Source organism: Lissotriton helveticus, chromosome 7 (genome assembly GCF_964261635.1).
Source record: "Lissotriton helveticus chromosome 7, aLisHel1.1, whole genome shotgun sequence".
NCBI lineage: Eukaryota > Metazoa > Chordata > Amphibia > Caudata > Salamandridae > Lissotriton > Lissotriton helveticus.
Genome location: NC_136068.1, coordinates 901,840,500 through 901,853,360, shown reverse-complemented (window position 1 = coordinate 901,853,360; position 12,861 = coordinate 901,840,500).

Sequence of the window (12,861 nt, the reverse complement as noted above, 5' to 3'; positions counted from 1 at the left end):
TATGCGCTTTCTCAATAATAAACATAGATGAAAAAGGTTCAGGGCCAAATAGCCCGATGAGGAGGGATTCTTCAAACAAATCAGTTGGGCCCATAGTAGTTATTTCTGCAATGGACATCATTCAGATGGTAGTACGGCGTGATCAGGCTTCCAAATCTGCGTTCTTAATTACTACCGCTTTTGAGAAGCATACCATTTTCTCCAGCTGATGTGCCATACTGGTCGTGTTGTCTTCAACTCCGAATACGTACTCCTCCACAGCCAATCAGGTGCTTACCTGCTGTTCCAGGCATTTTGCATGTAAACAAGGCTATCAAGGCGGCATCCATGGTGCCAAAACCAGCAGCAGCTCTGCTATGAGCACTGCAGTGGAGCATACAAAAGAACCACACAGGCAGGGAGAGCTTCAAAGGAGATGAACAGTATGCGTTGATGGGTGAGCTCAAAGAGATTTAATAGGTCCAGCAACACAGTGGAGCCAAATTTCTGGTGGGTCGGCAAAAATGATGAGGAGGGGGGCCCAGTGAATCAGTGGAGCCTGAGGCTACCTCGCTGGATTAAAGAGGGAGGTAGAGAAAAACAAATGTGCCACTTGGAAGAGAGACAGACGGACAGGGAGGCTCAGATGAGCAGTGACCAAGAAGGGGTCCTCAGTTGGTGATCAGGGATATCATGAGTTGACTCCCGGGCCCATCCCCCCTCCAGTGTGGTCCGAGTGTCGGGGATATGTGGTAGATGTGGGCAAGCAACCCCAGCAGTGTCCAATATGTCTCATGGCCTGGAGGAATGTATCTGTCTTCCGGGTCCGTAACAGCTAGTGGACTGGCAGATGGTGAAGAGTGCGGCCGCTGGACAGAAAGAGAAAGAGATTGCAGCTCTGGTCACTCGAAGCTATGCCAGACCGCTTCGCGCAGGTGTAGCCACCAGCCATGGGGAGGGTAGGCCAGTCTAGCAGGAGCTGCCACAGAAAAGTGGAGGTAGGCAGCAGATTGGGGGTGGCAGGCTGCCAGTGTCAGCCCCACAGGGGTGGCAGAGTGGGGGCCCAGTGGGGTACCTACACCCCAGCCTCAGGCTCACTGGTGGCCCCTGTCACCGTGGCACCTCCGAGGAGAGCCGGGTCCGTAATTGCCAGAGGGCCAGCAGATAATGAGAAGTGCGGCTGTCCACCAGGAAGAAAACAAGATGGCCGCTCCAGTCTCTCACAGCTGGGCCACTTTGCATCCCACCTAGGTGTTACCGCTAGCCAGGGAAGGCAGGCAAGCCTCACAGGATCCGCCACAGCAGAGTGAAGGTCGGCAGCAGAGTAGAAGCTTCACAGGAGGGGCAGAGTGGGGGTCCAGCGAGGTACTGTAACTCCTGCCTCCGACTCACCAGTAGATCCTGTCTCCACATGGCATCCAGAGCGAGCTCGACCCCGCAGGTCTCAGCAGGCCTCAATGGGTGGCTCCAGACAGGATTCACAGCTCCTGGGGTCAGAGGGGTGAGTTCCATTCCCTAGGGCTGAGTTGCAAGGGGTTCAGCATTGCGTAGCCTGCAATATTGGGGCAAGGGCTCTGGAGCTTCAGAGCTGAGCAGCCATGACGGTCGACAGCTTAGCCATGCCCCATCAGCGTGGCATGTTTACATGCTCTAGTGCACTATGCCATTCTGAAGAGAGGGGTTAAGCAGAATGGCTAGGACTGAACAAATAACTTTTTGACCTTCCAACAGAATATTGGGTGGAACTGGGTCCAAAGGGGATCCTGATTTGGTAGAGATAAGTAGGCTTTCAATGTCTTCCGCTCTAATCTTTGGGAAATTTGAAAAACTCTCCTTAACCTTCCCTAGCTGGTGCGTTAATTTGCCACTGATATTGAAATCTAGGTCCCTTGGCAAGGTGGCAACAATTTTATTAACCTTTTCCACAAAGCATCTTACTAGCATGCTACATCTTTCCTTAGATGCTTACAGGTCAGATTGTGTTGTGGATGGCATCAAGAATGAGTTATAGATGAAAGAGGTAGCCGAGTGGATGACGATCAGCCGCCTGAAACTGAACTCGGACAAGACGGAGATCCTCATCCTGGGCTCCTCACCCTCCGCCTGGGACGACTCCTGGTGGCCTCCCGCCCTGGGCACCGCACCCAAACCGACAGACCACGCACGCAACCTGGGCTTCATCCTGGACTCCTCCCTCTCCATGACCAGGCAAGTTAACAAAGTCTCCTCGACGTGCTTCAACATCCTACGCATGCTACGGAAGATCTTCTGGTGGATCCCCACCGAGACCAGGAAGACCGTCACCCAGGCCCTCGTCACCAGCCGTCTGGACTACGGCAACGCCCTCTACGCCGGTACCACCGCCAAGCTCCAGAAGAGACTCCAGCGGATCCAGAACGCCTCAGCCAGACTCATCCTCGACATCCCACGAACCAGCCACATCTCCGGACCTCTGAGAGACCTTCACTGGCTCCCCGTCAACAAAAGAATCACCTTCCGCCTCCTCACCCACGCACACAAAGCTCTACACGACCGAGGCCCGAGTTACCTCAACAGCCGAGTCAACTTCTACGCTCCCAAACGCCACCTCCGCTCAGCCAACCACGCCCTCGCCGCCGTCCCCCGCATCCGAAGAGCGACTACAGGAGGAAGGTCCTTCTCCTACCTGGCCGCCAAGACCTGGAACTCCCTCCCCCCCGACCTGCGCCTGACCCAAGACCACCTCTCCTTCAGGAAGAAGCTGAAGACCTGGCTGTTCGAGCAGTAGCGGCACCCCCCCCCCCCCCCCCCCCCAGCGCCTTGAGACCCTACGGGTATGTAGCGCGCTCTACAAGTGTCATTGATTGATTGATTGATAGATTTTAAAAAGATCCTTTGCGGAGTTGGGAACATTCTCGATCTTAGTACTAAGGAAGGAGGCTATTGCCTTCCTTATAGCATATTGATATTTTGTTTTCATTGTCCCTGTTCTTTTGTTTACTGACTGCATCATAATGTTTTCTCCACTTTCTTTAGTTATTTTTACATTCCTTTATAAGGATTGTGAGGTTATTTGTGAAACCAGGTTCACATGTATGTGAGTAGCTACTTTTCTGTAATCTCTTAGGAATTTGTACATCTAATGAGTTTTCTATCCACTCTACAAATGTGGAGTACATTTTGGTTATATCTCCATTCAATGTGGGGATAGAACTAGGAAGAATGATTTCCCAGTTAGTGCCATCTAATTTCAAACATCTTTGACCTAAACTGAGATACTGGATCTGGATACGTTTATTTCCTTCCCTCTCAAGATGGAAGGGGATCATAAAGTGGTCTGACCAGCAAAGTGGGAGAGGAGTAGATACTATTAGATTAGAGATATTTGAAAATATAGGATTGAGAAGATGACTCTTTGTGTGAGTGGACAGCCTCATTCTCTGGGTTAGGTGAATAGCCTCTGAGCCATGTGTTAGGTTTTGTGCATTTGTGCAACTAGTGTTTTCAAAGTGTAGACTAAGATCACAAAGGAGTATACAGTTTTCATTTTGTAAGTTTTGTTCTACTACTATGCCAGGCAGTGTTTGTATGAACTGGGACAGGGGTCCAGGTGGCCGATATATCAATATCACTGAGAACGTAAATGTGTGGGAAAGTTCTAATGAGAATGCAAGATTTTCACATCCTTGAATGGGAATGGGAGAAAATTTTCCTTTTAAATATTTGTTATAATAATGACGAACCCTCCTTCTATTTTACTACGGTGGCCTGTGTGCACAATTTAATACTCTTCTGGATGTGTTACCTTAATATCAGGTGTGGAGTTCTCTTTTATCCCGGTTTCTGTAAGAAACAGATCTTCTGGCTGGGTCTCTTCTAAAAAGGTGAAGAGCTCTAATTTGTTTATAGGGATGGATCTGCAGTTGACCAAATAGAGGCAACATTTTTAGTTAGCTTCCTTAACCTGAGATGATTTGATCTTGTATGCCTCTGGCAACAACATAGAAATCATCCAAAGTCATTATTGCATGATTTGGATAGGAAAGAAAAGCTTAAAAGACTAAGGCTGTGAACACAGTTCTTACCTATTGGCTGTCTTACACAGGTTATTTTACCAACATAAACATGTTTTTGGACTTCTGCTTCTGTTACCACTGAGATTGTTACCAGGGTGGTCTTAACCTAATATGTTGAAGCAGTGTCATGCACAGGACACAATGAATGCTACAGCTGTGTACAAAATGTGCCCATGTCCATTTGCTATTAAGCAGACATTCAATATTAGTAGTATATCAAACAGGAACAAGTCACTGTACGCAATGCTGGTAACAACTTTGTGTGATTAAGAAAATAAGAAGGAGCTGAGTCTTCTCAGTGTTTGATGTAACAACAATCTGTGCTTGGCAATAATACCATAAAACTCATTGGGAGATGTTAGAATTGGGGGTCTCTAGTTGGCATTGGTAGGTACCTTTAACCAAATAGGGACCCTTGCTTCTAGTCAGGGTAAAAGGCTATACTTCTAAAAAAAAACCTGCTCACCCCCTTGGTAGCTTGGCATGAGCAGACAGGCTTATCTCGGATGCAGTTTGTAAAGCATTTGTGAACACATACAGTAATACAGTGAAAACACTACAGATGGACACCACCCAGGTTTAGAAAAATAAGTAATCTTTACTAGTCTTAACACAAGACCAAATGACAAATATCCACAATTCTCTAATCAAAATAAGGGCCAGTTGTAGGAGCCCAAATACCGGTCGGTAACGGCCGATTTGGGCCGTTACCGGCCGGTATTTGGGTTTTCAGATGTAGGGGCATGTAATTTTAAGAATCTGTAATTTTACCGATGCGGTAAATATACCGATTCTGTAAAATACCGAATCGGTAAATCCATATGTAGCTGACACTCCTGAGAGTGCCACAGGCCCTTAAGAGTCGGTATTTTACCACACAATCCTATTGACTGTTCCCATGAGGCACAGGGTCAGAATGATTTGCATATGGCCATGTCTGAACTGGGGTGGCAGAGTGGGCTAAAGAACGGTGATGGATTAAACCCAGATCTGTTGACTGGGTGTGAGTGTTTTATTGGTTCAGATGCTCCGTCCATCACCACCCCCTTTTGTACCACTCCTGAGAGTGCCACAGGCCCTTAAGAGTCGGTATTTTACCACACAATCCTATTGTGTGGTAAAATACCAAATTCAGGTGTGCATGCACATCTGTGCATGCACACCTGTGCAATGTGACACACAGACATGCCCTTAGGGCATGTATGTGTGCCGCATGTCACACAAGCCTGTACTTGGGGTGCTAGAGGGTGTCAAAGTGACACCCCCTGCACCCTTGCAGGATTCGGTATTTACCGATTCGGTAAATACCGAATCGTTATTGCCCATTGAGTCCTATGGGCTTCAAGGCCCATAGGCATCAATGGGCAATACCGATTCAGTATTTACCGAATCGGTAAATACCGAATCTTACAGATTTGGTATTCCTGAATTCGGAATTACCTAAATCTGACCCCTTCCCATTTACAGATTTTTAAATACCGAATCGGTAAAATTCGCTATTTAAGAGTCTGTAAATGGGAATTACCTACATCTAGGCCTTAGTCTTTAAAATGGTAGAAATAGTTTAGTTCACTCTAGATTGTAAATGCAACACTTTACTCTCAAAGTACCTTGGATGCGTAACGCACAACAACAAAAGGGTCGCAGGGAAAGTGATGCGTTGGGTCCTTACACTCAGGGGAGGGGAAATGATGCTCGTTTCCTTACTGTGTGGGGAGGTAATGCGTCAGTTTCTAACTGCGATCCGATGCAATGACTCTCCAGTGCGATGCAACAAAATGGCATCTAGATTACGGTACGACAACGTAGATGCGATGCGTGCACGCCCGACGGCCATGCGGCGACTCAATGAACTTTTGAGCCGCGACAGGCCCTGCGACACGCTTCTCCGGTGATGCGACAGCCACCTCTGCGGTGGCGGCATGCTTCTCTAGTGATGTGACGTGCTTCGGCGATGTGATGGCGACAGCTGCACGCTTATTCGACAATGTAACAACTGCTGCGGGGCGACACGCTTCTCATCGTTAAGTGGTGGTCCCAGCGACACGCAGTCTCTCAGAAGGCCCAGAAAACAGCAGGCACAACAATTCCCAGCAAGGGAATTCAGGGGGGACCTGAGGGTGAAGTCTTGTATACCTGAGACTTCAAGCAGAAGGCAAGCACAGTTGAAGCCCTTGGAGATTCTTCTTCAAGATGATGAAAGCACACTCAGTCCCTTTTCTACTTTCTTTGGCAATGAAGCAACCACTGCAGGTCAACCCCCAAACAGAGAGAACAGGGGCAGTTTCCTCCTTCAGCTTCTCTGGTTCTTCTCCTCAGCAAAGGTAGCCGCGCCCGGTAGTGGGAGTACCGGCCGGGCGGTGACGTAGGGTGGGGGCTAGTAATGTATGGAACTTGGACCTTAACAGTTAAGTAAACATAAAAATAAATAAAACGAATTTCGTTGCGTGCAATGCATCGCATTTGGTGATGCAGTGCGCGCAACGAAATTTGTTTTTATGTTTACTTACCTGTTAAGGTCCGGATTCCATATTTTACTAGACCCCACCCTGCCCCTCCCCCTCCCCACATCACCCCCCCGGCTGCGGCTGAGCAAAGGGTTGTCTTGGTTCCCAGAAGTGATCTAAAATTCTGGGGTCTGGGTCCCCCTTTTTATTCTCATAAATCATTTGTCTCTGAAGGCAGAGAGTGTCTGTACCTAGTCCAAACCAGTTCTGGGTGCATTCTGTCAGTGCAAAACTTCTTCCTTTGTCAGTCTGGACCAGGGTCATCAGACACACCAAATGAGGAGGAGCCAGCATTGTGGAAGGCAGGCAGAGCCCTTTTCAGACCCAGGTGCTCCCACCACTCCTCATGCAGATAGGTCTATTCAGCCTTGTGCTGACTCCCCCTGTCTCCTGGAGCTACCCCAGCCCCTGTCACTCACAAACCAGACATGGAATACACAACCTAGCAAAGGCTTGGTTGGTTAGGCAAGAAAATACCTACTTCCTAAAAGTGGTATTTTCAAACACAGAATTTTAAAACCACCTTCTCAAAAAAGATGTATTTTATCATTCTGAGTTCAGGCATACTAAACTCAACTTTCTACCTAGTTCCCTTAGTCAGTTAGGTTTATAAAATGTTATAATCAAACTGCCCATTCTGGCCTATGGGAACAGGTGGCCTTGCAATAGTAAAAAAACAAAATTGGCTGTAATTCACTATCAGGACATGCCACACACATCAGGGCATTTCCTACCTTTTACATACAAAACACCCTGCCCTTGGGCCTACATTGGGAGTGACTAACATGCAGAAAAGGGAAGGTTTGGGGACTGGCAAGTGTGTGCACTTGCCAAGTCGACATGGCAGCCCCAGGCTGCACACAGGCTCTGCAATGGCATGCCTAAGCCATAGGTTACAAGCTGCTTCGGTGGGTGGCACAACAAGTGCTGCAAGCCCACCAGCAGCATTTGATTTACAGGCCCTGGGCACACATGGTGCACTGTACTAAGGTCTGACAAGTAAATCAAATAAGCCAATCATGGAGTCACTAATCCATTACAATACTTTACAATAGAGAGCACTTGCACTTTGACACTGAATAGCTGTGGCAAAGTGCCAAAAGCATCTAGACCAGAAAAAACATAGCAAAAACACAGGAGGTAACAGCAAAAAATGGAAGAGAGAACCACGCCAATGGTGCCTGGTGTAACACGTGTCCTCTTCAGCTGAAATGTGGGGAGAACTACCCAACATTGGCGTGTTCTGTTCCAAGGCCGTGTTCCACCGTGAAGTCCATCCCCTGTAGGGAAATGGCCCACTTCAACAGCTTTGGATTCTTAATCCTCATCTGCATCAACCATCTGAGGGGCCTGTGGTCTGTCTGACGTAGGATTGAGTCCCAAGTAAGTATGGTCTTAACTTCTTCAGTGCCCAGACCACAGCAAATTCCTCGTGCTCAATCGCACACCACATCTGTTCCAGTGGAAGTAACCTCCTACTGATGAAGGCTGCAGGTTGGTCTAGGCCATCCTCATTTATCTGTGAAAGAAAGGCCCCTACACCATGCTCTGAAGCGTCTGTTTGGACAATAAACTCCATTGAGAACTTGGGTGCCAGGAGCACAGGCGCTGTGCACATGGCAGTCTTCAGGGCATCCTAAGTTTTCTGACAGGTATCAGTCCAGCTCAGTTCACTTTCTGGGGCTGCTTCCTGGAAGTCAGCTCTGTCAAGGGTGCAACAATGCTGCCATACCCCTTGACAAACCTCCGGTAGTACCCAGTGAGTCCTAAAAAGATTCATTTCTGTTTAGGTCTTGGGGGGTTCCCAAGCCAGGATAGTCTCAATCTTGGGCTGTAGGGGCGCCACCTGACCGCTCCCAACCTGGTGTCGCAAGTACACCACGGAACCCTGCCCGATCTGGCACTTGATTGTGAGGCTTGCTCTTCGCAGCACCATCAACACTTCCCAGAGGTGGTGCAGATGTTCTTCCCAACTGGCGCTGAACACTGCAATGTGATTTAGGTAGGCGGCACTGAACTCCTCCAAACTAGCCAACACCTGGCTGACCAACCTCTGAAATGTGGCAGGGGCATTCTTCATTCCAAAGGGCATAACAAAAATTTGGTAGTGCCCATCTGGTGTGGAGAATGCTGACCTCTCTTTTGCCCCATCAGTTAAGGTGATCTGCCAGTACCCAGACATTAAATCAAATGTGCTGAGGTACTGGGTAGCCCCTAACCGATCAATAAGCTCAGCAGGTCTGACGATGGGGTACACGTTAGTGATTGAATTGAGTCCTCGGTAGTCCACACCAAGACCACTGGGCTGTTTGAGGACTCAATCACCCCTAATGCAAACATCTTGGAGACCTCCTCCTTGATGCAAGCTCTCACTCTGTTAGTCACTCTGTAAGATGTGTTCTTAACAGGAGGACTGTCTCCAGTGTCCACATCATGGACACACCAGTCAGTGACACTAGGGGTCAGGGAGAAAAGGTCAGGGAAGTGTCCCAACAGTTGGCAACAGTCCTCCTGCTGCTCAGGGTTCAGGGAGTTAGAGAGGTTCACACCTTCCACTGACCCAACTTGCTCCTTGACACACAGGAGGTCAGGAAGAGGCACAGTCTTCTCTGCCATTGCAGCATCTGTGGCTAGGAGCATGCCCACTTTGGACCTCTCCAAGTGGGGTTTCAGGAGGTTGACATACAGGACTCGCAAAGTGTTCCTGGGAGACCGCAAGTCCACCAAGTAGGTGACATCACTCTTGCATTTCACCCCCTCAAAGGGTCCGGTCCACTTATCTTGGAGCTCATAAGGCTCCACTGGGGCCATGACCCACACTTTCTGACCAGGCTCAAGCTCAAACAGAGTGGCTTTCTAATCGTACCACCGCTTCATTCCCTCCTGGCTGGCTCCATACTCGCCTGAGTGAGTTACCTGAAATGCTGGGTTTGGTTTCTGAAGGCCAGCATGTAGCTATATACATCCTGGGGAGGTTTCCTGGGAGCTTCCTCCAGCCTTCCTTTACCAAACTCAGAGGTCCTCTTACATGGTGTCCATAGAGTAGTTCAAAGCGGCTGAACCCTAGGGACTTCTGTGGCACCTCTCAGTAAGCAAGGAGAAGGTATGGCAAGAGGACGTCCTACTTATGCCTCATGGGTTCCTCGAGACCCATAATCATGCCTTTAAGGGTCCGTTGAATCTCTCAACCAGCCCATTACCTTGGGGTGGTAAGGAGTGGTAAACTTGTATGTTACACCACACTCCTGCCATAGGGACTTCGTATACTTGGATATGAAATTCATACCATGGTCTGACACCACCTCTCTGGGAAACCCCAGGTGGGAGAAAATCCCCATCAGTGCACGTCCCACCACGGGGGCCGTTACTGTCCTGAGAGGGATGGTTTCCGGGTACCAGGTGGCATGGTCCACCAAGACCAGGATAAACCTGTTGCCCATGGCTGTCTTGGGATCCAGAGGCCCCACAATGTCAATGCCCACCCTTTCAAAGGGGGTGCTGACCACAGGGAAGGGCAGGAATGGAGCCTTGTGCTTCCTCCCACTCTTTAAACTTTTCTGACAAGTCTGGCTGGTCCTGCAAAGAGTGTCTGAGCACAACCCTGCTCCCCAATCCTTCTCAGGGACCCGTGGGCAACATTGCAGCTTCATAAGCCCTAAACCATTGACCAATATCCTTATGTTTGTGAAAACCTTTAATTACTTCTTTGGGGATGTAGGCCCTTACTTCTAGAGGCACTGGTGGTACACTGCCACCAGAGGGAGGAACCTCTAAACTTTTGGCCTTGAGTTCCAATTCCCCCAACACTCTCTCATGTTCAAGATGCATTTTCTTTTCCTCTAAGGCTAACTTCTTTATTTCTAATTCCCTTCCAATTTCAATTTTCTTGCTCTCTATTTCCCTCTGACCATCTTTTTGAGCTTGGATAGCTCAAACTTATGTACTCTCTCCCTCTCCCTGTCTTCCAGCTCTCCTGGGGACAGGCCCTTGGAAGAAACACTGTTGCCTGCCCTGGAAGGTACTTTCTCCCAGGTTAGGCCCAATGGCCCCTCAAGCTGCCCATCTAAATTCTCTGCCTCCTCCACCGGATTTTCAGGATGCCCATTGGAATTCATAGATTCTAGCCAGGCCTTGAGCGCCTTTTGGTATTCCTCCTTCTTGGAGAGGTCTTTCAAAGAGATTTTAAATTTATTGCACAGAGCTTTGAGATTTTGCACATTGTAGGTATCAATCCTCTCTTCTTCCAGTTCAAAATCAACGAAGGCAATGGAAGTTGGCCATGGTTGAAAAGACTGGCAGTTCTCAAGAATCAAAAATAGAAAAGAAGTTCCCAGGAAAAGAATTCTACCAAAATGTAAGTGGTTTTGTTATGATCTGCACTCACTAGCAGTGTACACCAATCACTGTTCATGAATCACAAATGCAAGTCCAAATCCCACCGCTGACCACCAACGTTAGAATTGGAGGTCTCTAGTTGGCAGAGGTAGGTACCTTTGACCAAAGAGGGACCCTTGCTGCTAGTCAAGGTAAGAGGCTACACTTCTAAAATAACCCCTGCTCACCCCCTTGGTAGCTTGGCACGAGCAGACCGGCTTATCTTAGAGGCAGTGTGTAAAGCATTTGTGAACACATACAGTAAAAACACTACAGATGGATACCACACAGGTTTAGAAAAATAAGTAATCTTTACTAGACTTAACACAAGACCAAACTACAAAAATCCACAATACTGTAATCAAAATAAGTTTTTTAAATGGTAGAAATAGCTTAGTTCACTTTAGATTGCAAATGCAACTTTTTACTCTCAAAGTACCTTGGATGCATAACGCACAATAACAAAAGGGTCACAGGAGAGGTAATGCGTTGGTTCCTTACACTCAGGGGAGTGGATTAGTTGGTTCCTTACTGCTGCGCAGGGGAGTTGATGCTCGCTTCCTTACTGTGTGGGGAGGTGATGCGTCAGTTTCTTACTGTGATCTGATGTGATGACACTCCGGTGAGATGCGACAAAATGGTGTCTTGGTTACAGTGTGACAACGTAGATGCGATGTGTGCACGTCCGACGGTGACTCGATGAACTTCTGAGCCATGACAGGCCCTGCAACACGCTTCTCTGGTGAAGCGACATCAACCGCTGCAGCGGCGGCACGCTTCTCGGGTGATGCAACGCGCTTCGGCGATATGATGGCGGCAGCGGCGGCAAGCATCTTCAGGGATGCGATGACAACTGCTGCGGCGGCGGCATCCTTCTCGTCATTGAGCCACGCTTCCAGCTCCCAGCGACATGCAGCCTCTCAGAAGGCCCAGAACAACAGCAGGCACTTCAATTCCCAGCAAGGAAATTCAGGGGGGAGATGGGGGTGAAGTGTTGCATCTCTGAGACTTCAAGCAGGAGGCAAGCACAGTTCAAGCCCTTGGATATTCTACTTCAAGATGATGAAAGCACACTCAGTCCTTTTTGTCCTTTCTTTGGCAATGAAGCAACCACTGCAGGCCAACCCTCAAACACACAGCACAGGGGTAGTCTCCTCCTTCAGCTTCTCTGGTTCTTCTCCTCAGCAAAGGGTCATCTTAATTCCCAGAAGTGATCTAAAATTCTGGGGCCTGGGTCCCCCTTTTTATACTCATAAATCCTTTGTGTCTGAAGGCAGAGAGTGTCTGTACCTAGTCCAAACCAGTTTTGGGTGCATTCTGCCAGTGCATAACTTCTTCCTTTGTCAGTGTGGACCAGGGTCACTAGACACACCACAGGAGGTGGAGCCATCATTGTGGAAGGCAGGCAGAGTCCTATTCAGATGCAGGTGTTACTCCTCCCACCACTCCTCATGCAGATAGGTTTATAAAGCCTTGTGCTGACTCACCCTGTCTCCTGGATCCACCCCAGCCCCTGTCACTCACAAACCAGACATGGAATACGCAACCTTGCAGAGGCAGGCTTGGAATGTTAGGCAAGAAAAAACCTACTTTCTAAAAGTGGTATTTTCAAACACAGAATGTTAGAAACCAACTTCACAAAAAGATGTATTTTATTATTCTGAATTCAGGCATACTAAACTCGAATTTCTACCTAGTTCCCTGAGTCAATTAGGATTATAAGATGTTATAATCAAACTGCCCATTCTGGCCTATGGTAACAGGTAGCCTTGCAATAGTGAAAAAACGAAATTGGCTGTAATTCACTATCAGGACATGCCACACACATCAGGGCATGTCCTACCTTTTACATACAATACACTCTGCCCTTGGGCCTACCTTGGGAGTGACTAACATGCAGAAAAGGGAAGATTTGGGGACTGGCAAGTGTGTGCACTTGCCATGTC